Source organism: Scomber scombrus, chromosome 5 (assembly GCF_963691925.1).
Source record: "Scomber scombrus chromosome 5, fScoSco1.1, whole genome shotgun sequence".
NCBI lineage: Eukaryota > Metazoa > Chordata > Actinopteri > Scombriformes > Scombridae > Scomber > Scomber scombrus.
The window spans coordinates 11,144,544-11,158,522 of NC_084974.1; positions in this window are offsets into that span (position 1 = coordinate 11,144,544).

Sequence of the window (13,979 nt, forward strand, 5' to 3'; positions counted from 1 at the left end):
GTCTGGAAGGTAGTGTCAGTGTTACATTAACTAAGCTCATAGGAGGTAAGTGGAGCTTATATCTGTTACACACTGTATGATCTTTAATACAATTTGTATGTTTCAGTTTTCTTGTATGTTGAATGCTTTGGCTTGATTAAAAAGTTACATTATCCACTATCAGATGTTTTGTAGCCTACTGAAAAAGTTTTTATAATGATAATAATAATAATCATAGATCACTCAGGTCATGTCAGATAAATATTCTAAGAGTAAGATGCTGCAGATGCTACATGATCTATTTCTATTAGAAAAATTGCAAAGACAATTTGTTGAGAATAAAACATACTGAGTTACTGGAGCCTTAGAAACGTTTCTTCAAAACATTTGTAAAACATTTTTTTTTGCAGTTTTAGATATGAGGTCATGCTGTACACATACAGAGATGACTCATGCAGGCGGTGAAGGAGTTTCTTCAAAAGTAGAAATGCAAGCAAAGGCGCAAACGTTTTATTTAAAGTAACAGTTGGTTAATGTAGACTTTTGGGCTTAACAGACAGACTTGGGTTATTTGGCCCACAATGTTCATATTATAAAGTCTTCGTCTTGAAAATTAGGGACATGAAATACCTCTTTATAAAACTGTGATTGTTCTCTATGTGCAAAACATCTTTCTAGTGTGTTTGCTTCCTCCTATCACAGTCACTGCGCTCCATTCTGTTGCACTGGATCATTGTATACTCGTCCCATTTAATGCCTGTTACTTTTCCCTCTCTGTCTCTTCTGACCTGTGATGCTTTAAGTAGCCTGACGGCAAAGCTTTGCTCTATGTTACAATCCAGCTCCCTTTGTAAGGTGCAGGGCTATGTAGCCTGTGGACATGTTTTTTTAAAAGTCATTACTGTAGCTTTTAAGTGCAAGCACAATTCAAGTCCTACTTGTACTGCATGCTCTCTTTACAGCATTGAATCAGTGCTACAGTATATTAATGCCTGATTTGCAAGGGGAAGCATTTAATGTCTTTTCTTGTCAGTTAAAATAATGGGTAATGTGGTTGTGGTGAGGTCTACATATTAAACGAGAAACAGTTAAAATAGGTTTTTGACGTTTGTATATGAAAAGGTTGCAGACTTTAAAGTATTTGTGAACATGACAGATTCTGGTGTCATATTATTTTAATAGTACAATTATCTTGAAAATGAGAAAAACACAATAAATAAGCCTATGTACCATCAACAAGACACAAATAAAGTAAATATGTTTGAAATGTGGTGCAGTTGATTTGTCCTGCTCTTTGAAAGGTTCCAAGTTTGCCAGGATTTTGGACAGGAGAGAAGAGTAAGTTGATGTTGTGCCAGTATTCTAAGATCACTGAGAGCATATTTAGACTGCTCCTGATGACATCTGCCATAGCAATTCAGATTTATCACAGAGTTACCTCTGCTGTCAGCCTGGTAGTCACCTGAGTTGCCTGGTTAAGTGTGAAATAACTCCATCTGCTGGTTGCATCCAAAGAAAAATCATTTTTCCTGGTGGTGGATTCTCACCTCGTGTTTGAAAAATAGTAACTTAAACTTGTATTATTAAATAAGCCACAAAGGCACATCAGCAATGATGTTAATTAACATTTAAGACCCTAGAAGATGTCTTATTGCAAAGCAATCTGTTGTGCAGGTTACCAATTTCCTGCAGTTTAGCCTGCCAGCTGTGCAGATTTGATGGCAAATCTCTTATTATAACCATCTGTCCAAAGCTACTAAATCAACTAACCCTCTGTGTGAAGACATGCTAAAGTAATGACAGCATTTTACAGTCTTCTCAAACCTTTTTTTTTTTTTTTTTTTTTTTACACACTTAAAGTTTCAGAAAATTGTATTTTCTAGTTTCTGGATTGGGCGGTACTACCCTTTAATTCCCTGAATGTTGTTGCTGAGCCTGTCTCTACAAGAAGTGAACCCTTTCCAGCTGAAGGAGTTTGATGGAAAGCCTCATCTGATAGCCATCTGTTCTCAGATAGTTAATCAGGTGGGTTCAATATGTGGTCCTTAATCACTCTTCACTAACTGTCTCTGAGCACTCTGATGCCTTAATGTTCTTGCTACCCAAAGGGCATCTTCCAAACTTTGTTTTGTGAAAATTGAAAAAAGATGGCAGTTTTTCCAGGGTCACATAAACTCATACTGGACTTAATGATGGGTGTAAATTAATTTAATGCTGTATCAGTAAAAAGCCAGCATATTAGCAAAATAGACTACATGTTAAACTTCACTATTTAAATGTCCCTTTTTAATATCCGGAACATCTCACAGTGCATTTTGACAGATTCATCTGATGTTGAAATGGGTTGTGGTGCTTCTATCACTGATAAAGTGTCCTTGAGCAAGACACGGAGCTCAAACAGGGACTTTGCCAGTGGGTGACTTTTCTCTCTTTCTCTCTCTCTCTCCTTGTCTCTATACAAAATCTCCCTTTTCTCTGTGAGTGACTGTACGATTGGTCTTAATTAAGTGATGTCTATCAAAGAGTGTGTGATAGAGTGTTAGGTCAGATTACCATCTGCTAACGAGTTTATCAGGTACTTCATGGGGGCATCTCGTTGACAAAGATGGCAGATCTGATCCATCATGAGTTGCTCATCCTTTAAGGTGCTGTTGAGAAAGTGTATAAAGAACTTTAGGCTATGTTTTTTCTTTTATTTCTATAAGCAACAAGAACTCCAACATAGTAGGGATGACTCAGAGTTTGTTTGACTCCATCTGCCAGCACATGGAAATCATAATGATGCACCTAGAAACTCATGCCAGGGACGCTGTACTTTATTCTATTTTATCTCTTCTTGAGATTAAAGTGAGTGGACAGCTTATTTTCTTTCATATCAGTAAAACAAGTATAAAGTTTGGAATTCAAAGTTTGGACTTATGTTGGGGTCCAGAAACAGCTGTAATATCCAGGCCATGTATTTCTCAATAGCCTTATTTTTGATTGATCAGATCTCGAGTTATCATAATGGGGATATAAATGTATATTAGAGCTTTTTCTGACCTCTGTCCTCCTGTGTCTGCCCCCTTTTATTGCAAAGTAAAAAGTGGTTGTAATTAATAATAGTGATGCTGGCAAATACTGGTCCACCTTAAATATTATCAGACTGTTTGGGTAATCTTACAGCGCATGGACAAGCTGATAAGATTTCTGCATTGGCTTTAAATATACATAAAACACCTTTATTTTGAAAAAATGAATATGCATCTTTGCAATGTATCTTACCTCTAGTGATAACCAGAGAATATGACTCTTCTGAACACATTAAGCATACAGGCATATGAGTCATGACTCGCACGCATAATATAAGCTCTGTAATGCTTTATTCATTCAGGATGGGTGGGATGACAGATTAGACACATACAAACATTACAGACACGCATGTGCACAGACACAGTTGCTCTGCTGTTATGTAAGTGAGTCATTTGTCAACCCACACACCTCAGTGTTTTGGATGAGGTCGGAAACTTTACTGTCAGGGTTAATAGATGTCATGACCATACTTACTATTGTAACCTCATATATTCATATTTTGATCATTTCTTCAATGGCAGTGTGTGCTTTGACATGTCAGGTTAAGGGCTATAGGAAGGAATTCATGAAGTAGTTATAGAAGATAAAATAAAATTCAGACTTTAAAGCCCTTGGGAATGTCAAATGTGATATCATGTCCTTGTCTAGAATCGATAAGACAATCTAACGTGAAGTTTAGAAAGTCAGAAATAATACATTAATTTCTCGTGCTATGAGCTTGATTCACCTAAAAGTGTATTATATGGATAAAAGCTTATCTGTGTAGTACATTTAATCACGTAGCTTAAGCTCTGGGACACATTGGCAGTGTAGTATTATTTCTATCGCAATGTCCAAATGTTTTGTTTAGTCATATTAGAGGATTAAGTTAATCTCTGTCACATAGCATATATCACTTACATTACATTGCATTACAATAACCCAGAACTCAGAAACATCCCTGATATTATAAACTAGTCTGTACACTTTAATATACCAATACCAAGTATGTAAGTAGTAAGTAAATGATGATATCCTACATAAGCACACTACTGTTGTTTGGTGGTTTACTTTTCACTTATATATTTATTATATATTAATAATAGTACATATATATATATATATATATATATATATATATAGCATGGAGAAACAAAACCGTCAAGTGCAGTGAAGGTAAATCTATTAAAAAAGGTCTCAGTGATTTCCCTCAGTTCGTTATATTCAAGGCTAGAACAGACTCAGTCTTTTCTGATTTGAAAGTAAAACTGTAAATGCGGGACTTGCTCTTCAGGAGGCTGGGTTTCATGAAATGCACTTCACATCTCAGTGCATGTAGCAGTAACAGGACTGACATCTACTCAGCAGGCCACAGAGTTAATTGAATGGAGCTTAACAGAGCATGATCAGGAAACGTACTGTATGAACAGAATGATTGGAAGTGCAGCATGTACAGTATCTAGGATGCATTGTGTCTGTGTGCAATCTCTGCACACGTATCATTGTGTGAGTATTTGCTTGCACACTACGATGCTTGTGTGAGGTTGACTACTTGTGTGCTTTACCTGCTTCAGGTTAAAGCTTACAAATTAAAACATGCATTTGATAACATAACATGTTGCTTACATGAAGAGTTATTTCAAAGGTTTTATATGAAACTAGCTTTCACTGATTGAAGATACTTTATCTTTTTCACAACATAGAATAACAAATGTTATGTATTATACTTGATTATTAAAGTGATTTTTTATACTCCTGCATGGTTGTAAGTAGCCTTGAAAAGATGGTGTCTCTGTAATTTGCAGACTTTTTTTGTATCTATATATATATATCTAATAATATAACTTTATTCACTAACTCTTGTGCAGAGTTAGTGTATTTTTTTAATGTGTATGACTGTGTGTGAGCATGTGTGTGTTTGAGTGCGTAGGTGTGTGTGTGTATAAAGTGTCGAGGGTGTTATGAAAGATAGATAACGTCACTTAATGATACCAGTGAGCCCTTTTCTTTGCTTGTCTGTCAGGCTCTGAAGCCCCAGAGAGTCTAAATGCCGTTGTCAGGCATGCTTACCTAGTATGTGCTCTGTGAACATCCGCCCCTACTCAGTCTCTGATTGGCTCTGACACTGATATTTTTACCTTAACCCTAACCATCTCATTTCCCATGACTAAATCTAAGCAAACGGCCCCATGGGTATCTGACAAGGGCATTTCGTCTCTCTCTCATAAGGAAGCCCCTAGCGAACATTTCAACCAGCCATGGAGGACAAGTATCTCTCTCTCTCTCTCTCTCTCTCTCTCTCTCTCTCTCTCTCTCTCTCTCTCTCTCTCTCTCTCTCTCTCTCTCTCTCTCTCTCTCTTTTACTCCCCCACCATCTTTTGCTCACCATAACTAAGAAACTAAAACACCTTGTGTCACGCATCTTCTCTGTTATTTTCTTTCTTCCTCTTTTCCTCTCCGTTATTCTTGCTCCCTCCATTCTTGTTCAGTCAGCCCAGTTCCCTCCGGACATACTCTAGCAGCAGTATTTTCTTTTCATCACACGGCTCAATAACTTGGAAATTACGGAAGTCATTTTCAGCTGCTTTTGTGATTTAGTTTGCTCAGTGTCCATTATTTCAGGGCAGAAATCATCATCTCATGAGAGTCATTTCAGACAGACAGACAGTATCTGCAGGTCTTTAAAAAGTCTTACAATTAAGTTAATCTAATCTAAATTTATTGCCTAATTAAAATTCTTTAAGTTCCTTTTATGGTGTTTTTTTTATGTATTGACAGATTCTTCAACTAAGGTTCATTTTGATGCAAATCTGAAAATAGACAGAGGCTCTAACTAATAATTAATATTCAGTGATTTAAAGTGAAGTTTTAAAATGTAAATGAGATAAGAACATACACTTTGTCAGTGTTCTTTGTTCTTCAAATCACTTGAGTTAATCTAACTTTACTGTTTTTTATTTGATTGAGTCTATGTTGTCGACTGATGCTAATGAGGCTGACTTAGATGGCGAACATAGTGAACTTTATACATCAAACTTCAGCATATTAGCGTTATCATTCTGAGCATGTTAGCATACTGAAATTAGTGTTTAGCCGTGGTGTTTCTGTGAAGTACAGCCTAAAAACATTCATACATTACAATTGAGTATAATCCATCTCAAATGCATCAATCTGTCACCAAAAATCTTTATCTGCTGGCTGAATGATACAGTTCAAAGGTCAAGTGAACAGGAAAAAATACGTGGTTCACAGTATATTTAGTATTTTCAGTTTACACAGCATTGTTTCTCTTTCTTTCTTTCTCTTTCTCTTTTCTCTGTCTCTGTTTTTTCTTTCTACGACAGATGTTTCAGAAGGAAGAGTAACATCTGGCTGCTGTAGGGCTGTTTATTCACCCTTTCATTTCTTTCCTTCTCTGACCTCCCCCTCTTTTCTTTCAACCTTGTTTTTCTGTTAAATCAGTCACAGATGGAGGACCAAATTTTTCAGCCCTGAAAATACATATTTTTGGAATTTAAAAAACTTTAAATGTAAAATGCACATATGATCCTTCTCTTCCTCTTCCTGGCAAATTTTTGCTTGTACAAGACAGAGCACACCAGCCTGAAATATTCCTCTCGCCAGGAGCAAACTTCACGTCAAGAGCTACAATAATAGCTTGTGAAACAAATAGCTTTTGAGACAAATGTCTCATAAATGATAAGTGAGCTCTGGCCCTTTTTGCTCTCCCCCCATCCTTGGCTAATTGGGAAGTTATTTTTTTTCTTCAACAAAATTCCCTTATTCCGCTCAAATTCCCCTAATTTAAATAACCCCCAGCGTCCAGTGTGTTGTAATTTGTGTGTTTGTGCGTCCATTGATTGATGAATGTGTGTTACTGCTGCATACGTGTGCACATTCATTTGCGTCTTGTGTGTGTTCAAGTGTGTGTGTGTGTGTGTGTGTGTGTGTGTGTGTGTGAGAGAGAGAGAGATCACCAGAGGCATTTGCTGAATCTCTTCTCAACTTAGAAGGATATTACATAACTTTATAAAACACCACTTTCCTGGACGCAGACACTCACATAGTCACACAGAGAATGCTTACACACAAGCAGTGCATACACCTGTGCATATATAATAGATGCAGACAAGAACATACAAACACACACACACACACACACACACACACACACACACACACACACACACACACACACACACACACACACACACACACACACACACACACACACACACACACACAAACATGCAGACAAAGACTACACACATGTGCTTTGTCCCTTTAAATCCTCCAGTGGACACACACTCACAGATGGGCACAGGAAACAGACACATATGCCCACTTATTTTACACCAAAGTTATATTGTTGTGCACTTAATACGTCATGGAGCAAAGATTCCTTATATTTGGAGATTTTGAGGATTGATGTATTTGTCTTTAATCCCATGAGCCCTGCAGTGCACGCTATACAGGGATGTCCGGTCTGTGTCCAATCAGTGATTGCATCACAATGATACTATGGACAGACGGATGGCAGGATGCATGTGGCAAACAGGGAGGGATGGGGGCTGGGTCTTTGGAGGGAGTAAAAACCAGAACTACAGATTTAAAAAAGGAATCATTAGCTTTTGGCAGTGGAGCTTTGTCATGTTGGCCATGATCTAAAGTATGTTACTGCCTGGTGAAGTGTAGTTGATCATGCAATTAATTAGCTTAGAAAAAATGAACAAACTACAGTGTGACTGACGATGAAGCTTTGAGCTGAACTGAATGAAACAACTGGAATCAGAAAAGTGATTTGTAACTTCCATCTCTAGGCGAAAGCTCAAGAGAGAAAGTCCAAGAATAATATCAGTAGTTTACAGGTGACCACAATGAGAGTAAATGGGTACAGAGAGAAGATAAGAGAGAAGGACGTGGGAGAGGTTACAATGAGGAGTTTGCAGAGCGAGAAGGAAGGTGAAAGAAGGATAGTGTTGAAAGAACTGTGGAGGTGGACGGTAAAAAAAAAGTTTGGATCGTACTTTATTTTGTGTAGACGTGACTAACAGGTAGCTGAGTCACTGTTTCATTTAAATCAGTGTGACAGTGGCAAAGGCAAAGGTGAGAGAAATAACCCTATCTCCTCTTTCTGTCTCTTTGCTCTCTCTCCTTCTCTTTTAATACTGTACATGCTTCCTTTTACACCCTTTACATTTAGTAATTTTGAGTTGTGGATAGAGGGACAGAGAAAGAGAAAGAAAGAAAAATGGTGGATTAAGGGGAAGTGGCATGTTTTTTTTGATGGTTTGTTGGGAACAAGTGGAAAAAACTGATGCTTTTTTACTTGTTTTAACAGAAATATGACTAGGAGGCAAATTACATGCTAATGTAATGACAATGTTTTCTGCAGTGATACACAGACAATGATGCACACGAGCAGAGAGACACATGTTCCCTAACCTGTGCATAAGCATTCATCCGTACGTACAGATGCATGCTATTAATATTTGTACATCACACACACACACACACACACACACACACACACACACACACACACACACACACACACACACACACACACACACACACACACACACACACACACACACCCACACACACACACCCACACACACACACACACACCAATATGCAGTCATGCAATGTCCCAACATATAGGTGCAGGGCATATGTACATGTATGCATATATGCAAAAAACAAAAACAAACCACCGTCACACACAGAAAGCTTCATTTATTTATTTTTGTTTGTGTTAACTGCTGTCACCTGGTTACCTGCGTGTCCTCACAAGTTCAAATCCTATTGGGATGTCACATCATATGTATCCAGTCACTCCATCGTTCCAGCTGTTTGCTATCATATAAGCCATGTTTCCACTCTATAATAGATAATTGACAGGTTTTCCTTCACTGACATAAACATGAACCTTTCATACATCTGACCAAACATAAACATCAATTCCTGGGACTCTAACTCTGTATTGATAAAGGAAACATGGTTGAAATGCCTAAAAGAAATGTAACAGTTGTTGAATTGAACAGTTTGAAATCTGGCAGGTACTGAAAGACAGGAATCAAATCAGTTTTCAAGGGATTGTTTCTACAGTATGTCCTGATGAAATCTGGGTTATAGAGCTTCAGAGTAAGGCAAACACAAACACGCAAACAAGCTCAGCTGTTTCATAGATGAAAGCGTCTCTTGGAAAACTCTCCTCTGTCACCAACAAGCACTTTTTATACGCCCACACATGCCGTGACGTACTTTGTGTCTCTTTCTCATTATTATGCACACACACACACACACACACACACACACACACACACACACACACACACACACACACACACACACACACACACACACACACACACACACACACACACACACACACACACACACACACACACTTTCCCAACACAAACATTGTACAGGCACACACACAGCAGGATCTCACACACACATACACATGCTCTCCCAGTGCATGCTCATCGCTCTCGCTCTCACTGGGAGGGATCTCTCTCTATCTGTCTTGTACACTCCCACTATCTCTCTCTCACCCAGGGAGTCTGGTCTCTCTCTCATGAGGTGATCTTTCTCTTTCTCTGTGGATGCGCTCAGTCTCAGTCAGGACGGGACAGACAGTAACAGCAGACCTGAGCTCTAACTTCATATACAGTCAGCAGTAGGTACAACTCTCTTTCTCCTCATGTTTCTACTTCTATGTTTTACAGTATATATTATGATGCTCTTCAATGTGTTTTAACTCAACACAAACTATGAAAGCATCTGTTTTTTCTGTTATTGTCTGAGCTTATATTCTAACTGCAAGTGCAACTGCTAGTTGTAAATCTACAGCATTTTACAAGTAGCTTGAAGATTATAGTGATATGTAATTTTTGCAATGTAATGTCACACATTATAATCAATCAAAACCACCTGCAGCAGATGATGTCTTCCTTTCCACCTGCAGAAACTCTATGATACATTAGGATTTGGATAAGGAACAGTTGGCATGATACCAGCTGGTCTACCACAAGCACTCAAACACTCTTGTTATGTTTTTGTGATGCTTGGAAGCATTTTTGGGGCAAACAACAGGAGAAAGATCTCTAGTTTAAGCCCCAGGCTTGTCATGCAGGATACTTTTAGTTGTTTCTCTGTAGGTAACATTTATGTGTCTTAGATTTTTTCCCCCTCAAATAATGTATTTTGGATTCACTTGGCCATGCTACCCATGCTGCTTTTTGGTTTACTCTTGTTTGTATGTTTACTTATTGTATGGTTTGATTGACATGTGACTGAACTGACTGGCCTTTTTATCAACTGTGTGTAGTCTACAGTACTGCTGTAACAACTGATATCAGTTTTCTGTAACTCTGGCTGGCCAGTATGCTGCTTAAATAGGATGGAGGAGTCACCTTACTATAGGTTTTGATTTCATTAATTAAGACCCTTATTCTTATTGTTTTGCCCTATAATGTCAATGTATGTATCAAACTTTTTCTTGAACATGGTTGGTAATAAATTAAGAGTAACACAAATAAAATAAATAAAATCTATCTGTCTATCTGTATTTTCAGTGATTTTCAAATAAACTCGCTCTGCCTTTCTTTGAAAGTATCTGAAACTTTTCATGGACCGTAGGTTCAGTCTTCTATTATAGTAAATGGAATATCTACAGGTTCCAAATGTTGGCCAAGGAGCATTGTTTTCTTGCTATATTGTGGACCTTTAATAGACCAAAAGACTAATTGAGAAAATAATGAAGGGATTAATAAATAGTTGGAGCCCTAAAACTATCATGTCAGTGTTTCAGAAGTATATGGTGAAGTGATGAACTGTTTCTATTCATCAAAAACGTAAACAGTAAATACAGTGAAACTGTAAAGCTGCTGCAGCATAAAAAGAGGTCAGTTGCTTATGTAACTGGAACTTTAGTCTGAATGAACAGATTGCCGCTTTTCTACAAAGCTCAGTGTTGATACACAGTGCAGTGACTGCATGTGTGTGTGTGTGTGTGTGTGTGTGTGTGTGTGTGTGTGTAGGTGTGTGTGTAGGTGTGTGTGTGTGTGTGTGTGCGTGTGTGTGTGAGCGTATGTGACTCTTTAGGAGCATTCCTGTTCCCACCATTCAGTTGACGTGCTTCTTTATCTCCAAAGCAGACCTTTGCAGGCGGAAAACAGACAATGGACAGAAGTGCATGTAGCATCCAGCTGTAGTGTCTACTGGCAATGAAATCCTTGCAGCTGGCTTGTAATATGAGTCTAGAGGATTCCTTTGACCTCATATGTTTAACCTCATAAACCATTAATACCATCCACCCTAGATATTTAGTCAGTGAAGGGAGAAGATTATGTGGAAATCCAATAAGGTATCAGAATCGTATGGGAACATCTGGAGTTTTTTTGAAATGTAGATGACAAGTGACAGGTCAGTTTGATCAAAAGTGGATCAACAACTCATCCAAATTAAACAACAAAACACATTGTTGTTCCATGTTCTCCAGAAGACACAAGCATTTTGATGATATCATTTATTTTTTTGTGCCCTCCAAAATGGTTACAAATCAGCTTTATGATGTGGCAATGGTGTGGTAAAACTTCAGGCACAAAAATAGCGTGGTTGTGTTAAGGGTCATGGTTTGGGTTAAAATTACCGCTTGTCATCATGGTTATAGTAAGTAACACTTTAAGGTTAGGGAATGATTGCGGCCAGAAGAAACCAAAATCGTCCCATCCATCCACCCTGACCTTTTATGATGATGTCACGCCACTTGAACATAAAACAATAGTCATTTTGGGCCATTTGCTTGAAAGGTTTGATGCTGTTGTTAGGCACAATCCGTTGTCCTGTGAGTGGATACTGGACATTGGAAGCAAAGCAGAATAGTTCCCTGTTTATTAATGACAAAGTCTGTTTTTAATTAGCATCAGAAAACACACACATCTTGAAATATGGTCAGAAGCATTTCAATAACTTTTGAATTCATTCTCTATCATTAATGGTAACATACTGATTGGTAACACACACACACACACACACACACACACACACACACACACACACACACACACACACACACACACACACACACACACACACACACACACACACACACACACACACACACACACACACACTAAAATCCCTTGTTTTGGATTGTGAATTTGTTACCTGATTGTGGTGTTATATTATATTACGCAGTGTTAAAGATTAAGCTTTTTTCTTCATCCATGACATGTAGTAGTTTAGGGTCATGTCAGTTCGGCAGGAAAGACACATTTAGATTTTAAAAGTGTGTGCCAAAAATGATGAGTACATATAATCAATTATTCATCAAATTACCACTAAAGTAAATGGAAGGTGAGATTCCAGACAGTTCCTGCTCATAGTAGGATCCACTTAAATCACTGCTTTCAGTTGACCATGCCGAGTTGCAGCACATAGTAGGATACAGACTTATGATTTTAGACTATACAATTCTAAATACAAACTCATTATTTCTCTGGATAGTTTGTCTTCTAGGCATACAGTGTAATAACACATGCTTGTGCTCACTGGTGTTGTAGTTGATGACACATCTCCCATAGGCAGAGACTTTTTAGAAGGTGAACAAGCTCATTGGAAAAGGTTTATGTTTACAGGTCGGTGGTTGTGGAATCTAATATGTCCATGCTTAGTGTTCCTGATATCATATGTTATGTTATACTCTTACAAAATCAGCACGAGAACAGCAAAATTTACCCCAGTCCCTTCCTCCAGTCAAGATAAACCCTCTGAGACAGTTTTAATTAAATATACATATTAAGTGGTTGATGTGGGAGCTCTTAAAGTTTCCTCATAAATTATGCCGCCGTATCTTAACGGTTGCAACATTTTAGACTCTTTCTGGGAAGGAACAAACACACACGCACAGACACACACAAATGATGTTTGTGTCGGCTACGGGATAAGATGAGACAGATGTGCATGAATAATGATGCATAATGGAAAACATCATTGTACTAAACATCATTAGGATTTAATATACATATACAATGTAAAGCCTGGAATGAATACCTATTGGCTGAGACATCCAGTCAGTCTCCATGTGACGTATGAATGTTTGGACCTTTAAATGAAGTAAACATATTGGTCTTTTTGTGCCAGTTTATCTGTTTTTAAATGCTGGAACTGATGACTCCTCATTCTCAACCATACTTCTTGTACCCAGTCTATTTCCCAGTACAAGTTGCCATATTAAAAGTTTCTTAGGTTGTATACTCTGGTCTTTGAGGGAATTGTCTGCTAGAGATGAGGTTATTAATGCTGGGTGTATTGCACCTTAGTGCTTCTATAACTTGTACACAACGACAGTTTTGAAACTTGGTAGTAAATTGTGTGTATCCCAGCTGGTTTTAAGACAGATTAAAGTAAGCTGATATAGTCAAACCTAACAGGCATGTGAAAAATGTATTAGTGACCTATACCTCCACTCAAACAAGTGCAACGCAGGAATGTTTGTCCTTGTTGAGCCAGAAAAGGTTTTGACCCTATCAAGTATTCATCAAGCAAAGGGCTAACATGACAAAGAGTAATATAGACATGAAATGAGTTATGCAGACGTAATCTCAAACATAGTTTCAGTCAACAAACATGTGATCAAGATCAGTTGCCTGAAGAAAGTCACAAAAACGTAAAAAGTAAAAAGCCATAGTTCCCAAAATGATTTACATCCAAAGAATGTTCCAAAACTGAATGAATATTTGTTGTAGAATATACTATACAGTGAGAAGAAGATATGCAGCATGGCAAAACAAGATTGTGCAGATTGTTTAATACTTTTTAGGCAACATTCAAAACCATGGTTTAAATATCAAAATAGATGTCAAATAGACCACAGCAAAAAAAGGGGAAATAGGGCAACTGTGATTATGCAGTCATATCATAAAAGCACTTCTGTA